Source organism: Cololabis saira, chromosome 8 (genome assembly GCF_033807715.1).
Source record: "Cololabis saira isolate AMF1-May2022 chromosome 8, fColSai1.1, whole genome shotgun sequence".
NCBI classification, from domain to species: Eukaryota; Metazoa; Chordata; class Actinopteri; order Beloniformes; family Belonidae; genus Cololabis; species Cololabis saira.
The window spans coordinates 18,316,185-18,333,006 of record NC_084594.1 but is presented as its reverse complement, the minus strand read 5'-3'; the positions used below and the strand labels follow the sequence as shown (position 1 = coordinate 18,333,006).

The 16,822-nt window shown below is 43.9% G+C and overlaps 13 non-coding genes across 13 annotated transcripts; all 13 read right to left on the bottom strand.

Moving 5' to 3' along the window:
• Positions 1 to 58: 58 nt before the first annotated feature.
• Positions 59 to 131, bottom strand: trnak-uuu (transfer RNA lysine (anticodon UUU)). The gene has a single exon. It is a non-coding gene; the product is annotated as a tRNA-Lys (tRNA).
• Positions 132 to 1,450: 1,319 nt separating this feature from the next.
• On the bottom strand, positions 1,451 to 1,523 carry trnak-uuu (transfer RNA lysine (anticodon UUU)). The gene has a single exon. It is a non-coding gene; the product is annotated as a tRNA-Lys (tRNA).
• Positions 1,524 to 2,802: 1,279 nt separating this feature from the next.
• trnak-uuu (transfer RNA lysine (anticodon UUU)) lies at positions 2,803 to 2,875 on the bottom strand. The gene has a single exon. It is a non-coding gene; the product is annotated as a tRNA-Lys (tRNA).
• A 1,259-nt stretch (positions 2,876 to 4,134) lies between these two features.
• Positions 4,135 to 4,207, bottom strand: trnak-uuu (transfer RNA lysine (anticodon UUU)). The gene has a single exon. It is a non-coding gene; the product is annotated as a tRNA-Lys (tRNA).
• Positions 4,208 to 5,522: 1,315 nt separating this feature from the next.
• On the bottom strand, positions 5,523 to 5,595 carry trnak-uuu (transfer RNA lysine (anticodon UUU)). The gene has a single exon. It is a non-coding gene; the product is annotated as a tRNA-Lys (tRNA).
• A 1,103-nt stretch (positions 5,596 to 6,698) lies between these two features.
• trnak-uuu (transfer RNA lysine (anticodon UUU)) lies at positions 6,699 to 6,771 on the bottom strand. Its single transcript has one exon. It is a non-coding gene; the product is annotated as a tRNA-Lys (tRNA).
• Positions 6,772 to 8,082: 1,311 nt separating this feature from the next.
• Positions 8,083 to 8,155, bottom strand: trnak-uuu (transfer RNA lysine (anticodon UUU)). The gene has a single exon. It is a non-coding gene; the product is annotated as a tRNA-Lys (tRNA).
• Positions 8,156 to 9,450: 1,295 nt separating this feature from the next.
• On the bottom strand, positions 9,451 to 9,523 carry trnak-uuu (transfer RNA lysine (anticodon UUU)). The gene has a single exon. It is a non-coding gene; the product is annotated as a tRNA-Lys (tRNA).
• Positions 9,524 to 10,622: 1,099 nt separating this feature from the next.
• Positions 10,623 to 10,695, bottom strand: trnak-uuu (transfer RNA lysine (anticodon UUU)). The gene has a single exon. It is a non-coding gene; the product is annotated as a tRNA-Lys (tRNA).
• A 1,127-nt stretch (positions 10,696 to 11,822) lies between these two features.
• Positions 11,823 to 11,895, bottom strand: trnak-uuu (transfer RNA lysine (anticodon UUU)). The gene has a single exon. It is a non-coding gene; the product is annotated as a tRNA-Lys (tRNA).
• Positions 11,896 to 13,202: 1,307 nt separating this feature from the next.
• trnak-uuu (transfer RNA lysine (anticodon UUU)) lies at positions 13,203 to 13,275 on the bottom strand. The gene has a single exon. It is a non-coding gene; the product is annotated as a tRNA-Lys (tRNA).
• A 1,311-nt stretch (positions 13,276 to 14,586) lies between these two features.
• trnak-uuu (transfer RNA lysine (anticodon UUU)) lies at positions 14,587 to 14,659 on the bottom strand. Its single transcript has one exon. It is a non-coding gene; the product is annotated as a tRNA-Lys (tRNA).
• Positions 14,660 to 16,018: 1,359 nt separating this feature from the next.
• trnak-uuu (transfer RNA lysine (anticodon UUU)) lies at positions 16,019 to 16,091 on the bottom strand. Its single transcript has one exon. It is a non-coding gene; the product is annotated as a tRNA-Lys (tRNA).
• Between the last annotated feature and the right edge of the window lie 731 nt (positions 16,092 to 16,822).

Here is a 16,822-nt window from a genome sequence, read left to right as displayed (position 1 = left end):
TCCGTGCTCCTCCATGCCTCCAGACTGTAGCCCACCTCTATAGCCACTATAAAACTGACGCCCGAACAGGGACTTGAACCCTGGACCCTCAGATTAAAAGTCTGATGCTCTACCGACTGAGCTATCCGGGCTCTATTCGGCTGATTTAGTCAACAAAAATTGTCGCTAGCATCAACAGAGTAAACCAAATATGTAAAGACTTAAAGTAGCACGAGATAACTTTCAGCTTTTGTTGAGTTTGGCGGCTCCTTTGGACAAAAGCGCTAGTGCTTTGCCAGTAGTGTGGAAGTGTTCCTACCATGCACCTCAAAGTTACATAGTGCCAGTGAAGGCAATACAGAGCCCTCAGACCAAGACAGAGGTGTCATTAAACCTGTTGGAAGTTGATGTACATTGTGCTGCTTTAAATGCGTGTAGAGGTTGTACAAAGGGCAGCTCTGATAACAGTGGTAGTATTTCTCAAACATTGAGCATTGCTGCCTCCGTGTGGTAACATGGTACAATCATCTTTTGCAGTAAATCCGGCATTCAAACGTTAATAACAGACAGAAATGCAAAACTGTAGTTTTTACTTTTCCTATCTATCTATCTATCTATCTATCTATCTATCTATCTATCTATCTATCTATCTATCTATCTATCTATCTATCTATCTATCTATCTATCTATCTATCTATCTATCTATCTATCTATCTATCTATCTATCTATCTATCTATCTATCTATCTATCTATCTATCTATCTATCTATCTATCTATCTATGTGCGCTGCAGAACTGGAGGGAAAAAGCATATAAAACCTACATATATGCAGCGTCTTGTGTTTCCTCTTTCACCACGGATCGCACTGTGGAAGGCTTTTTCATATTTCCGCGTTATTTCCGCATAGACAAGACAAGAGTCAGATTAATGTCTCCTTGGTCCTCGGATCAACAGCAACTATCGTCGAGCTGTTGCTCCCGGTAAGCGCTGTAGTCTGTCTCCAGTGAACACCACTGACACACCAGGTACCAAGCATCCTCAAAACGGAGCTCCGATATCAGATGAGGAAATTCCCCACGGAGTTGCAGGGTTGCAGCACCTTGTTGACCCAGATGGACCGACGGAGCCGGGCCCCGCGCTTCCTCAGTTAATGCACTACTGAAATATGAAGAAGGCTTCCCAAAGTGCGATCCATGGTGGAAGAGGAAACCGAAGATGTGCACGCTGTATATATAGATATATGTAGGTTTTATATGCTTTTTCCCCTCCAGTTCTGCAGCGCAACTTGAAAGCCTTCTGCATGCGGCGCGATGCAGGAGTGCTGAGCGACCACAGGTTTTGGATGCTTCTGGTGTGAATGCACAGTAAGGTTTTTGGGGTCTTGTTCCGTACATCAACTTCCTTGCTTGCAATCCGTGCTCCTCCATGCCTCCAGACTGTAGCCCACCTCTATAGCCACTATAAAACTGATGCCCGAACAGGGACTTGAACCCTGGACCCTCAGATTAAAAGTCTGATGCTCTACCGACTGAGCTATCCGGGCTCTATTCGGCTGATTTAGTCGACAAAAATTGTCGCTAGCATCAACAGAGTAAACCAAATATGTAAAGACTTAAAGTAGCACGAGATAACTTTCAGCTTTTGTTGAGTTTGGCGGCTCCTTTGGACAAAAGCGCTAGTGCTTTGCCAGTAGTGTGGAAGTGTTCCTACCATGCACCTCAAAGTTACATAGTGCCAGTGAAGGCAATACAGAGCCCTCAGACCAAGACAGAGGTGTCATTAAACCTGTTGGAAGTTGATGTACATTGTGCTGCTTTAAATGCGTGTAGAGGTTGTACAAAGGGCAGCTCTGATAACAGTGGTAGTATTTCTCAAACATTGAGCATTGCTGCCTCCGTGTGGTAACATGGTACAATCATCTTTTGCAGTAAATCCGGCATTCAAACGTTAATAACAGACAGAAATGCAAAACTGTAGTTTTTACTTTTCCTATCTATCTATCTATCTATCTATCTATCTATCTATCTATCTATCTATCTATCTATCTATCTATCTATCTATCTATCTATCTATCTATCTATCTATCTATCTATCTATCTATCTATCTATCTATCTATCTATCTATCTATCTATCTATCTATGTGCGCTGCAGAACTGGAGGGAAAAAACATATAAAACCTACATATATGCAGCGTCTTGTGTTTCCTCTTTCACCACGGATCGCACTGTGGAAGGCTTTTTCATATTTCCGCGTTATTTCCGCATAGACAAGACAAGAGTCAGATTAATGTCTCCTTGGTCCTCGGATCAACAGCAACTATCGTCGAGCTGTTGCTCCCGGTAAGCGCTGTAGTCTGTCTCCAGTGAACACCACTGACACACCAGGTACCAAGCATCGGAGCTCCGATATCAGATGAGGAAATTCCCCACGGAGTTGCAGGGTTGCAGCACCTTGTTGACCCAGATGGACCGACGGAGCCGGGCCCCGCGCTTCCTCAGCTAATGCACTGCTGAAATATGAAGAAGGCTTCCCAAAGTGCGATCCATGGTGGAAGAGGAAACCGAAGATGTGCACGCTGTATATATAGATATGTGTAGGTTTTATATGCTTTTTCCCCTCCAGTTCTGCAGCGCAACTTGAAAGCCTTCTGCATGCGGCGCGATGCAGGAGTGCTGAGCGACCACAGGTTTTGGATGCTTCTGGTGTGAATGCACAGTAAGGTTTTGGGGGTCTTGTTCCGTACATCAACTTCCTTGCTTGCAATCCGTGCTCCTCCATGCCTCCAGACTGTAGCCCACCTCTATAGCCACTATAAAACTGACGCCCGAACAGGGACTTGAACCCTGGACCCTCAGATTAAAAGTCTGATGCTCTACCGACTGAGCTATCCGGGCTCTATTTGGGTGATTTAGTCAACAAAAATTGTCGCTTGGATCACCAGAGTAAACCAAATATTTAAAGACTTAAAGCAGCACGAGATAACTTTCAGCTTTTGTTGAGTTTGGCGGCTCCTTTGGACAAAAGCGGTAGTGCTTTGCCAGTAGTGTGGAAGTGTTCCTACCATGCACCTTAAAGTTACATAGTGCCAGTGAAGGCGATACAGACCCCTCAGACCATGAGAGAGGTGTCATTAAACCTGTTGGAAGTTGATGTACATTGTGCTGCTTTAAATGCGTGTAGAGGTTGTACAAAGGGCAGCTCTGATAACAGTGGTAGTATTTCTCAAACATTGAGCATTGCTGCCTCCGTGTGGTAACATGGTACAATCATCTTTTGCAGTAAATCCGGCATTCAAACGTTAATAACAGACAGAACTGCAAAACTGTAGTTTTTACTTTTCCTATCTATCTATCTATCTATCTATCTATCTATCTATCTATCTATCTATCTATCTATCTATCTATCTATCTATCTATCTATCTATCTATCTATCTATCTATCTATCTATCTATCTATCTATCTATCTATCTATGTGCGCTGCAGAACTGGAGGGAAAAAGCATATAAAACCTACATATATGCAGCGTCTTGTGTTTCCTCTTTCACCACGGATCGCACTGTGGAAGGCTTTTTCATATTTCCGCGTTATTTCCGCATAGACAAGACAAGAGTCAGATTAATGTCTCCTTGGTCCTCGGATCAACAGCAACTATCGTCGAGCTGTTGCTCCCGGTAAGCGCTGTAGTCTGTCTCCAGTGAACACCACTGACACACCAGGTACCAAGCATCGGAGCTCCGATATCAGATGAGGAAATTCCCCACGGAGTTGCAGGGTTGCAGCACCTTGTTGACCCAGATGGACCGACGGAGCCGGGCCCCGCGCTTCCTCAGCTAATGCACTACTGAAATATGAAGAAGGCTTCCCAAAGTGCGATCCATGGTGGAAGAGGAAACCGAAGATGTGCACGCTGTATATATAGATATATGTAGGTTTTATATGCTTTTTCCCCTCCAGTTCTGCAGCGCAACTTGAAAGCCTTCTGCATGCGGCGCGATGCAGGAGTGCTGAGCGACCACAGGTTTTGGATGCTTCTGGTGTGAATGCACAGTAAGGTTTTTGGGGTCTTGTTCCGTACATCAACTTCCTTGCTTGCAATCCGTGCTCCTCCATGCCTCCAGACTGTAGCCCACCTCTATAGCCACTATAAAACTGATGCCCGAACAGGGACTTGAACCCTGGACCCTCAGATTAAAAGTCTGATGCTCTACCTACTGAGCTATCCGGGCTCTATTCGGCTGATTTAGTCGACAAAAATTGTCGCTAGCATCAACCGAGTAAACCAAATATGTAAAGACTTAAAGTAGCACGAGATAACTTTCAGCTTTTGTTGAGTTTGGCGGCTCCTTTGGACAAAAGCGCTAGTGCTTTGCCAGTAGTGTGGAAGTGTTCCTACCATGCACCTCAAAGTTACATAGTGCCAGTGAAGGCAATACAGAGCCCTCAGACCAAGACAGAGGTGTCATTAAACCTGTTGGAAGTTGATGTACATTGTGCTGCTTTAAATGCGTGTAGAGGTTGTACAAAGGGCAGCTCTGATAACAGTGGTAGTATTTCTCAAACATTGAGCATTGCTGCCTCCGTGTGGTAACATGGTACAATCATCTTTTGCAGTAAATCCGGCATTCAAACGTTAATAACAGACAGAAATGCAAAACTGTAGTTTTTACTTTTCCTATCTATCTATCTATCTATCTATCTATCTATCTATCTATCTATCTATCTATCTATCTATCTATCTATCTATCTATCTATCTATCTATCTATCTATCTATCTATCTATCTATCTATCTATCTATCTATCTATCTATCTATCTATCTATCTATCTATCTATCTATCTATCTATCTATCTATGTGCGCTGCAGAACTGGAGGGAAAAAGCATATAAAACCTACATATATGCAGCGTCTTGTGTTTCCTCTTTCACCACGGATCGCACTGTGGAAGGCTTTTTCATATTTCCGCGTTATTTCCGCATAGACAAGACAAGAGTCAGATTAATGTCTCCTTGGTCCTCGGATCAACAGCAACTATCGTCGAGCTGTTGCTCCCGGTAAGCGCTGTAGTCTGTCTCCAGTGAACACCACTGACACACCAGGTACCAAGCATCCTCAAAACGGAGCTCCGATATCAGATGAGGAAATTCCCCACGGAGTTGCAGGGTTGCAGCACCTTGTTGACCCAGATGGACCGACGGAGCCGGGCCCCACGCTTCCTCAGTTAATGCACTACTGAAATATGAAGAAGGCTTCCCAAAGTGCGATTCATGGTGGAAGAGGAAACCGAAGATGTGCACGCTGTATATATAGATATATGTAGGTTTTATATGCTTTTTCCCCTCCAGTTCTGCAGCGCAACTTGAAAGCCTTCTGCATGCGGCGCGATGCAGGAGTGCTGAGCGACCACAGGTTTTGGATGCTTCTGGTGTGAATGCACAGTAAGGTTTTTGCGGTCTTGTTCCGTACATCAACTTCCTTGCTTGCAATCCGTGCTCCTCCATGCCTCCAGACTGTAGCCCACCTCTATAGCCACTATAAAACTGACGCCCGAACAGGGACTTGAACCCTGGACCCTCAGATTAAAAGTCTGATGCTCTACCGACTGAGCTATCCGGGCTCTATTCGGCTGATTTAGTCAACAAAAATTGGCGCTAGCATCAACAGAGTAAACCAAATATGTAAAGACTTAAAGCAGCACAAGATAACTTTCAGCTTTTGTTGAGTTTGGCGGCTCCTTTGGACAAAAGCGGTAGTGCTTTGCCAGTAGTGTGGAAGTGTTCCTACCATGCACCTCAAAGTTACATAGTGCCAGTGAAGGCGATACAGACCCCTCAGACCATGACAGAGGTGTCAGTAAACCTGTTGGAAGTTGATGTACATTGTGCTGCTTTAAATGCGTGTAGAGGTTGTACAAAGGGCAGCTCTGATAACAGTGGTAGTATTTCTCAAACATTGAGCATTGCTGCCTCCGTGTGGTAACATGGTACAATCATCTTTTGCAGTAAATCCGGCATTCAAACGTTAATAACAGACAGAACTGCAAAACTGTAGTTTTTACTTTTCCTATCTATCTATCTATCTATCTATCTATCTATCTATCTATCTATCTATCTATCTATCTATCTATCTATCTATCTATCTATCTATCTATCTATCTATCTATCTATCTATCTATCTATCTATCTATCTATCTATCTATCTATCTATGTGCGCTGCAGAACTGGAGGGAAAAAGCATATAAAACCTACATATATGCAGCGTCTTGGGTTTCCTCTTTCACCACGGATCGCACTGTGGAAGCCTTTTTCATATTTCCGCGTTATTTCCGCATAGACAAGACAAGAGTCAGATTAATGTCTCCTTGGTCCTCGGATCAACAGCAACTATCGTCGAGCTGTTGCTCCCGGTAAACGCTGTAGTCTGTCTCCAGTGAACACCACTGACACACCAGGTACCAAGCATCGTCAAAACGGAGCTCCGATGATGAAATTCTCCACGGAGTTGCAGCACCTTGTTGACCCAGATGGACCGACGGAAAGCCTTCTGCATGCGGCGCGATGCAGGAGTGCTGAGCGACCACAGGTTTTGGATGCTTCTGGTTTTGAATGCACAGTAAGGTTCCTGGGGTCTTGCTCCGGGGCCCTGGTTCACCATGCTTGCAATCCGTGCTCCTCCATGCCTCCAGACTGTAGCCCACCTCTATATCCACTATAAAACTGACGCCCGAACAGGGACTTGAACCCTGGACCCTCAGATTAAAAGTCTGATGCTCTACCGACTGAGCTATCCGGGCTCTATTTGGATGATTTAGTCAACAAAAATTGTCGCTTTGATCACCAGGGTAAACCAAATATGTAAAGACTTAAAGCAGCACAAGATAACTTTCAGCTTTTGTTGAGTTTGGCGGCTCCTTTGGACAAAAGCAGTAGTGCTTTGCCAGTAGTGTGGAAGTGTTCCTACCATGCACCTCAAAGTTACATAGTGCCAGTGAAGGCGATACAGACCCCTCAGACCATGACAGAGGTGTCATTAAACCTGTTGGAAGTTGATGTACATTGTGCTGCTTTAAATGCGTGTAGAGGTTGTACAAAGGGCAGCTCTGATAACAGTGGTAGTATTTGTCAAACATTGAGCATTGCTGCCTCCGTGTGGTAACATGGTACAATCATCTTTTGCAGTAAATCCGGCATTCAAACGTTAATAACAGACAGAACTGCAAAACTGTAGGTTTTACTTTTCCTATCTATCTATCTATCTATCTATCTATCTATCTATCTATCTATCTATCTATCTATCTATCTATCTATCTATCTATCTATCTATCTATCTATCTATCTATCTATCTATCTATCTATCTATCTATCTATCTATCTATCTATCTATCTATCTATCTATCTATCTATCTATCTATCTATCTATCTATGTGCGCTGCAGAACTGGAGGGAAAAAACATATAAAACCTACATATATGCAGCGTCTTGTGTTTCCTCTTTCACCACGGATCGCACTGTGGAAGCCTTTTTCATATTTCCGCGTTATTTCCGCATAGACAAGACAAGAGTCAGATTAATGTCTCCTTGGTCCTCGGATCAACAGCAACTATCGTCGAGCTGTTGCTCCCGGTAAGCGCTGTAGTCTGTCTCCAGTGAACACCACTGACACACCAGGTACCAAGCATCGGAGCTCCGATATCAGATGAGGAAATTCCCCACGGAGTTGCAGGGTTGCAGCACCTTGTTGACCCAGATGGACCGACGGAGCCGGGCCCCGCGCTTCGTCAGCTAATGCACTACTGAAATATGAAGAAGGCTTCCCAAAGTGCGATCCATGGTGGAAGAGGAAACCGAAGATGTGCACGCTGTATATATAGATATATGTAGGTTTTATATGCTTTTTCCCCTCCAGTTCTGCAGCGCAACTTGAAAGCCTTCTGCATGCGGCGCGATGCAGGAGTGCTGAGCGACCACAGGTTTTGGATGCTTCTGGTGTGAATGCACAGTAAGGTTTTTGGGGTCTTGTTCCGTACATCAACTTCCTTGCTTGCAATCCGTGCTCCTCCATGCCTCCAGACTGTAGCCCACCTCTATAGCCACTATAAAACTGACGCCCGAACAGGGACTTGAACCCTGGACCCTCAGATTAAAAGTCTGATGCTCTACCGACTGAGCTATCCGGGCTCTATTCGGCTGATTTAGTCGACAAAAATTGTCGCTAGCATCAACAGAGTAAACCAAATATGTAAAGACTTAAAGTAGCACGAGATAACTTTCAGCTTTTGTTGAGTTTGGCGGCTCCTTTGGACAAAAGCGCTAGTGCTTTGCCAGTAGTGTGGAAGTGTTCCTACCATGCACCTCAAAGTTACATAGTGCCAGTGAAGGCAATACAGAGCCCTCAGACCAAGACAGAGGTGTCATTAAACCTGTTGGAAGTTGATGTACATTGTGCTGCTTTAAATGCGTGTAGAGGTTGTACAAAGGGCAGCTCTGATAACAGTGGTAGTATTTCTCAAACATTGAGCATTGCTGCCTCCGTGTGGTAACATGGTACAATCATCTTTTGCAGTAAATCCGGCATTCAAACGTTAATAACAGACAGAAATGCAAAACTGTAGTTTTTACTTTTCCTATCTATCTATCTATCTATCTATCTATCTATCTATCTATCTATCTATCTATCTATCTATCTATCTATCTATCTATCTATCTATCTATCTATCTATCTATCTATCTATCTATCTATCTATCTATCTATCTATCTATCTATCTATCTATCTATCTATCTATGTGCGCTGCAGAACTGGAGGGAAAAAGCATATAAAACCTACATATATGCAGCGTCTTGTGTTTCCTCTTTCACCACGGATCGCACTGTGGAAGGCTTTTTCATATTTCCGCGTTATTTCCGCATAGACAAGACAAGAGTCAGATTAATGTCTCCTTGGTCCTCGGATCAACAGCAACTATCGTCGAGCTGTTGCTCCCGGTAAGCGCTGTAGTCTGTCTCCAGTGAACACCACTGACACACCAGGTACCAAGCATCCTCAAAACGGAGCTCCGATATCAGATGAGGAAATTCCCCACGGAGTTGCAGGGTTGCAGCACCTTGTTGACCCAGATGGACCGACGGAGCCGGGCCCCGCGCTTCCTCAGTTAATGCACTACTGAAATATGAAGAAGGCTTCCCAAAGTGCGATCCATGGTGGAAGAGGAAACCGAAGATGTGCACGCTGTATATATAGATATATGTAGGTTTTATATGCTTTTTCCCCTCCAGTTCTGCAGCGCAACTTGAAAGCCTTCTGCATGCGGCGCGATGCAGGAGTGCTGAGCGACCACAGGTTTTGGATGCTTCTGGTGTGAATGCACAGTAAGGTTTTTGGGGTCTTGTTCCGTACATCAACTTCCTTGCTTGCAATCCGTGCTCCTCCATGCCTCCAGACTGTAGCCCACCTCTATAGCCACTATAAAACTGATGCCCGAACAGGGACTTGAACCCTGGACCCTCAGATTAAAAGTCTGATGCTCTACCGACTGAGCTATCCGGGCTCTATTCGGCTGATTTAGTCGACAAAAATTGTCGCTAGCATCAACAGAGTAAACCAAATATGTAAAGACTTAAAGTAGCACGAGATAACTTTCAGCTTTTGTTGAGTTTGGCGGCTCCTTTGGACAAAAGCGCTAGTGCTTTGCCAGTAGTGTGGAAGTGTTCCTACCATGCACCTCAAAGTTACATAGTGCCAGTGAAGGCAATACAGAGCCCTCAGACCAAGACAGAGGTGTCATTAAACCTGTTGGAAGTTGATGTACATTGTGCTGCTTTAAATGCGTGTAGAGGTTGTACAAAGGGCAGCTCTGATAACAGTGGTAGTATTTCTCAAACATTGAGCATTGCTGCCTCCGTGTGGTAACATGGTACAATCATCTTTTGCAGTAAATCCGGCATTCAAACGTTAATAACAGACAGAAATGCAAAACTGTAGTTTTTACTTTTCCTATCTATCTATCTATCTATCTATCTATCTATCTATCTATCTATCTATCTATCTATCTATCTATCTATCTATCTATCTATCTATCTATCTATCTATCTATCTATCTATCTATCTATCTATCTATCTATCTATCTATCTATGTGCGCTGCAGAACTGGAGGGAAAAAGCATATAAAACCTACATATATGCAGCGTCTTGGGTTTCCTCTTTCACCACGGATCGCACTGTGGAAGCCTTTTTCATATTTCCGCGTTATTTCCGCATAGACAAGACAAGAGTCAGATTAATGTCTCCTTGGTCCTCGGATCAACAGCAACTATCGTCGAGCTGTTGCTCCCGGTAAACGCTGTAGTCTGTCTCCAGTGAACACCACTGACACACCAGGTACCAAGCATCGTCAAAACGGAGCTCCGATGATGAAATTCTCCACGGAGTTGCAGCACCTTGTTGACCCAGATGGACCGACGGAAAGCCTTCTGCATGCGGCGCGATGCAGGAGTGCTGAGCGACCACAGGTTTTGGATGCTTCTGGTTTTGAATGCACAGTAAGGTTCCTGGGGTCTTGCTCCGGGGCCCTGGTTCACCATGCTTGCAATCCGTGCTCCTCCATGCCTCCAGACTGTAGCCCACCTCTATATCCACTATAAAACTGACGCCCGAACAGGGACTTGAACCCTGGACCCTCAGATTAAAAGTCTGATGCTCTACCGACTGAGCTATCCGGGCTCTATTTGGATGATTTAGTCAACAAAAATTGTCGCTTTGATCACCAGGGTAAACCAAATATGTAAAGACTTAAAGCAGCACAAGATAACTTTCAGCTTTTGTTGAGTTTGGCGGCTCCTTTGGACAAAAGCAGTAGTGCTTTGCCAGTAGTGTGGAAGTGTTCCTACCATGCACCTCAAAGTTACATAGTGCCAGTGAAGGCGATACAGACCCCTCAGACCATGACAGAGGTGTCATTAAACCTGTTGGAAGTTGATGTACATTGTGCTGCTTTAAATGCGTGTAGAGGTTGTACAAAGGGCAGCTCTGATAACAGTGGTAGTATTTGTCAAACATTGAGCATTGCTGCCTCCGTGTGGTAACATGGTACAATCATCTTTTGCAGTAAATCCGGCATTCAAACGTTAATAACAGACAGAACTGCAAAACTGTAGTTTTTACTTTTCCTATCTATCTATCTATCTATCTATCTATCTATCTATCTATCTATCTATCTATCTATCTATCTATCTATCTATCTATCTATCTATCTATCTATCTATCTATCTATCTATCTATCTATCTATCTATCTATCTATCTATCTATCTATCTATCTATCTATCTATCTATCTATGTGCGCTGCAGAACTGGAGGGAAAAAGCATATAAAACCTACATATATGCAGCGTCTTGGGTTTCCTCTTTCACCACGGATCGCACTGTGGAAGCCTTTTTCATATTTCCGCGTTATTTCCGCATAGACAAGACAAGAGTCAGATTAATGTCTCCTTGGTCCTCGGATCAACAGCAACTATCGTCGAGCTGTTGCTCCCGGTAAACGCTGTAGTCTGTCTCCAGTGAACACCACTGACACACCAGGTACCAAGCATCGTCAAAACGGAGCTCCGATGATGAAATTCTCCACGGAGTTGCAGCACCTTGTTGACCCAGATGGACCGACGGAAAGCCTTCTGCATGCGGCGCGATGCAGGAGTGCTGAGCGACCACAGGTTTTGGATGCTTCTGGTTTTGAATGCACAGTAAGGTTCCTGGGGTCTTGCTCCGGGGCCCTGGTTCACCATGCTTGCAATCCGTGCTCCTCCATGCCTCCAGACTGTAGCCCACCTCTATATCCACTATAAAACTGACGCCCGAACAGGGACTTGAACCCTGGACCCTCAGATTAAAAGTCTGATGCTCTACCGACTGAGCTATCCGGGCTCTATTTGGATGATTTAGTCAACAAAAATTGTCGCTTTGATCACCAGGGTAAACCAAATATGTAAAGACTTAAAGCAGCACAAGATAACTTTCAGCTTTTGTTGAGTTTGGCGGCTCCTTTGGACAAAAGCAGTAGTGCTTTGCCAGTAGTGTGGAAGTGTTCCTACCATGCACCTCAAAGTTACATAGTGCCAGTGAAGGCGATACAGACCCCTCAGACCATGACAGAGGTGTCATTAAACCTGTTGGAAGTTGATGTACATTGTGCTGCTTTAAATGCGTGTAGAGGTTGTACAAAGGGCAGCTCTGATAACAGTGGTAGTATTTCTCAAACATTGAGCATTGCTGCCTCCGTGTGGTAACATGGTACAATCATCTTTTGCAGTAAATCCGGCATTCAAACGTTAATAACAGACAGAACTGCAAAACTGTAGTTTTTACTTTTCCTATCTATCTATCTATCTATCTATCTATCTATCTATCTATCTATCTATCTATCTATCTATCTATCTATCTATCTATCTATCTATCTATCTATCTATCTATCTATCTATCTATCTATCTATCTATCTATCTATCTATCTATCTATCTATCTATCTATCTATCTATCTATCTATCTATCTATGTGCGCTGCAGAACTGGAGGGAAAAAACATATAAAACCTACATATATGCAGCGTCTTGTGTTTCCTCTTTCACCACGGATCGCACTGTGGAAGCCTTTTTCATATTTCCGCGTTATTTCCGCATAGACAAGACAAGAGTCAGATTAATGTCTCCTTGGTCCTCGGATCAACAGCAACTATCGTCGAGCTGTTGCTCCCGGTAAGCGCTGTAGTCTGTCTCCAGTGAACACCACTGACACACCAGGTACCAAGCATCGGAGCTCCGATATCAGATGAGGAAATTCCCCACGGAGTTGCAGGGTTGCAGCACCTTGTTGACCCAGATGGACCGACGGAGCCGGGCCCCGCGCTTCGTCAGCTAATGCACTACTGAAATATGAAGAAGGCTTCCCAAAGTGCGATCCATGGTGGAAGAGGAAACCGAAGATGTGCACGCTGTATATATAGATATATGTAGGTTTTATATGCTTTTTCCCCTCCAGTTCTGCAGCGCAACTTGAAAGCCTTCTGCATGCGGCGCGATGCAGGAGTGCTGAGCGACCACAGGTTTTGGATGCTTCTGGTGTGAATGCACAGTAAGGTTTTTGGGGTCTTGTTCCGTACATCAACTTCCTTGCTTGCAATCCGTGCTCCTCCATGCCTCCAGACTGTAGCCCACCTCTATAGCCACTATAAAACTGACGCCCGAACAGGGACTTGAACCCTGGACCCTCAGATTAAAAGTCTGATGCTCTACCGACTGAGCTATCCGGGCTCTATTCGGCTGATTTAGTCAACAAAAATTGTCGCTAGCATCAACAGAGTAAACCAAATATGTAAAGACTTAAAGTAGCACGAGATAACTTTCAGCTTTTGTTGAGTTTGGCGGCTCCTTTGGACAAAAGCGCTAGTGCTTTGCCAGTAGTGTGGAAGTGTTCCTACCATGCACCTCAAAGTTACATAGTGCCAGTGAAGGCAATACAGAGCCCTCAGACCAAGACAGAGGTGTCATTAAACCTGTTGGAAGTTGATGTACATTGTGCTGCTTTAAATGCGTGTAGAGGTTGTACAAAGGGCAGCTCTGATAACAGTGGTAGTATTTCTCAAACATTGAGCATTGCTGCCTCCGTGTGGTAACATGGTACAATCATCTTTTGCAGTAAATCCGGCATTCAAACGTTAATAACAGACAGAAATGCAAAACTGTAGTTTTTACTTTTCCTATCTATCTATCTATCTATCTATCTATCTATCTATCTATCTATCTATCTATCTATCTATCTATCTATCTATCTATCTATCTATCTATCTATCTATCTATCTATCTATCTATCTATCTATCTATCTATCTATCTATCTATCTATCTATCTATCTATCTATCTATCTATCTATCTATGTGCGCTGCAGAACTGGAGGGAAAAAGCATATAAAACCTACATATATGCAGCGTCTTGTGTTTCCTCTTTCACCACGGATCGCACTGTGGAAGGCTTTTTCATATTTCCGCGTTATTTCCGCATAGACAAGACAAGAGTCAGATTAATGTCTCCTTGGTCCTCGGATCAACAGCAACTATCGTCGAGCTGTTGCTCCCGGTAAGCGCTGTAGTCTGTCTCCAGTGAACACCACTGACACACCAGGTACCAAGCATCCTCAAAACGGAGCTCCGATATCAGATGAGGAAATTCCCCACGGAGTTGCAGGGTTGCAGCACCTTGTTGACCCAGATGGACCGACGGAGCCGGGCCCCGCGCTTCCTCAGTTAATGCACTACTGAAATATGAAGAAGGCTTCCCAAAGTGCGATCCATGGTGGAAGAGGAAACCGAAGATGTGCACGCTGTATATATAGATATATGTAGGTTTTATATGCTTTTTCCCCTCCAGTTCTGCAGCGCAACTTGAAAGCCTTCTGCATGCGGCGCGATGCAGGAGTGCTGAGCGACCACAGGTTTTGGATGCTTCTGGTGTGAATGCACAGTAAGGTTTTTGGGGTCTTGTTCCGTACATCAACTTCCTTGCTTGCAATCCGTGCTCCTCCATGCCTCCAGACTGTAGCCCACCTCTATAGCCACTATAAAACTGATGCCCGAACAGGGACTTGAACCCTGGACCCAAAGATTAAAAGTCTGATGCTCTACCGACTGAGCTATCCGGGCTCTATTCGGCTGATTTAGTCGACAAAAATTGTCGCTAGCATCAACAGAGTAAACCAAATATGTAAAGACTTAAAGTAGCACGAGATAACTTTCAGCTTTTGTTGAGTTTGGCGGCTCCTTTGGACAAAAGCGCTAGTGCTTTGCCAGTAGTGTGGAAGTGTTCCTACCATGCACCTCAAAGTTACATAGTGCCAGTGAAGGCAATACAGAGCCCTCAGACCAAGACAGAGGTGTCATTAAACCTGTTGGAAGTTGATGTACATTGTGCTGCTTTAAATGCGTGTAGAGGTTGTACAAAGGGCAGCTCTGATAACAGTGGTAGTATTTCTCAAACATTGAGCATTGCTGCCTCCGTGTGGTAACATGGTACAATCATCTTTTGCAGTAAATCCGGCATTCAAACGTTAATAACAGACAGAAATGCAAAACTGTAGTTTTTACTTTTCCTATCTATCTATCTATCTATCTATCTATCTATCTATCTATCTATCTATCTATCTATCTATCTATCTATCTATCTATCTATCTATCTATCTATCTATCTATCTATCTATCTATCTATCTATCTATCTATCTATCTATCTATCTATCGATCTATCTATCTATCTATCTATCTATCTATCTATCTATCTATCTATCTATCTATCTATCTATCTATCTATCTATCTATGTGCGCTGCAGAACTGGAGGGAAAAAGCATATAAAACCTACATATATGCAGCGTCTTGTGTTTCCTCTTTCACCACGGATCGCACTGTGGAAGGCTTTTTCATATTTCCGCGTTATTTCCGCATAGACAAGACAAGAGTCAGATTAATGTCTCCTTGGTCCTCGGATCAACAGCAACTATCGTCGAGCTGTTGCTCCCGGTAAGCGCTGTAGTCTGTCTCCAGTGAACACCACTGACACACCAGGTACCAAGCATCCTCAAAACGGAGCTCCGATATCAGATGAGGAAATTCCCCACGGAGTTGCAGGGTTGCAGCACCTTGTTGACCCAGATGGACCGACGGAGCCGGGCCCCGCGCTTCCTCAGTTAATGCACTACTGAAATATGAAGAAGGCTTCCCAAAGTGCGATCCATGGTGGAAGAGGAAACCGAAGATGTGCACGCTGTATATATAGATATATGTAGGTTTTATATGCTTTTTCCCCTCCAGTTCTGCAGCGCAACTTGAAAGCCTTCTGCATGCGGCGCGATGCAGGAGTGCTGAGCGACCACAGGTTTTGGATGCTTCTGGTGTGAATGCACAGTAAGGTTTTTGGGGTCTTGTTCCGTACATCAACTTCCTTGCTTGCAATCCGTGCTCCTCCATGCCTCCAGACTGTAGCCCACCTCTATAGCCACTATAAAACTGACGCCCGAACAGGGACTTGAACCCTGGACCCTCAGATTAAAAGTCTGATGCTCTACCGACTGAGCTATCCGGGCTCTATTCGGCTGATTTAGTCGACAAAAATTGTCGCTAGCATCAACAGAGTAAACCAAATATGTAAAGACTTAAAGTAGCACGAGATAACTTTCAGCTTTTGTTGAGTTTGGCGGCTCCTTTGGACAAAAGCGCTAGTGCTTTGCCAGTAGTGTGGAAGTGTTCCTACCATGCACCTCAAAGTTACATAGTGCCAGTGAAGGCAATACAGAGCCCTCAGACCAAGACAGAGGTGTCATTAAACCTGTTGGAAGTTGATGTACATTGTGCTGCTTTAAATGCGTGTAGAGGTTGTACAAAGGGCAGCTCTGATAACAGTGGTAGTATTTCTCAAACATTGAGCATTGCTGCCTCCGTGTGGTAACATGGTACAATCATCTTTTGCAGTAAATCCGGCATTCAAACGTTAATAACAGACAGAAATGCAAAACTGTAGTTTTTACTTTTCCTATCTATCTATCTATCTATCTATCTATCTATCTATCTATCTATCTATCTATCTATCTATCTATCTATCTATCTATCTATCTATCTATCTATCTATCTATCTATCTATCTATCTATCTATCTATCTATCTATCTATCTATCTATCTATCTATCTATCTATCTATCTATCTATCTATCTATCTATCTATCTATGTGCGCTGCAGAACTGGAGGGAAAAAGCATATAAAACCTACATATATGCAGCGTCTTGTGTTTCCTCTTTCACCACGGATCGCACTGTGGAAG